This window comes from Octopus bimaculoides, chromosome 3 (assembly GCF_001194135.2).
Source record: "Octopus bimaculoides isolate UCB-OBI-ISO-001 chromosome 3, ASM119413v2, whole genome shotgun sequence".
Classification (NCBI taxonomy): Eukaryota; Metazoa; Mollusca; class Cephalopoda; order Octopoda; family Octopodidae; genus Octopus; species Octopus bimaculoides.
Window position 1 is genome coordinate 126,348,458 of NC_068983.1, and position 472 is coordinate 126,348,929.

The 472-nt window shown below is 30.7% G+C and overlaps 1 protein-coding gene across 1 annotated transcript in view; it reads left to right on the forward strand.

The window, feature by feature from the left end:
- Nucleotides 1-472, forward strand: part of LOC106878500 (putative tyrosinase-like protein tyr-1) — a 24,768-nt gene that overhangs the window by 11,317 nt on the left and 12,979 nt on the right. The window lies entirely within an intron of this gene.

The following is a 472-nucleotide window of genomic DNA, read 5'->3' on the forward strand; positions in this document are numbered from 1 at the left end:
ATATATATATATATATATATAGGCACATATAAGTACAGTCGTTAAGTCCCCATGAGTGCGGAATCTAGGGCAGGTCGTGCGTGAGCGTGTATATGATAAATAGAATAAGATAACAAGGCCAGATAATTTCATATTCCTAGGTGATCTTACAGATGTTTCGGGGGAAATAAATGATATCCCAACAATAGAGACGATCTAAAAGAGCTTCAATAGAAGGAATTTGTAGAGTTCATTTTCCTTCAAAACTTATATCTAATTTCTTGTATATCTCTCCCCCTATCCAGAATAGTTTGTAATAAAATGAACTCTACTAATTCCTTGTATTGAAGTCCTTTTGATACGAATCCGATGATGATGGGATATCATTCATTTCCCTGAAACATCTGTAAGAACACCTGTTTATTTATAAATGTCCTAGGAATATCAAATTGTATATATATATATATATATATATATATATATATATATATAT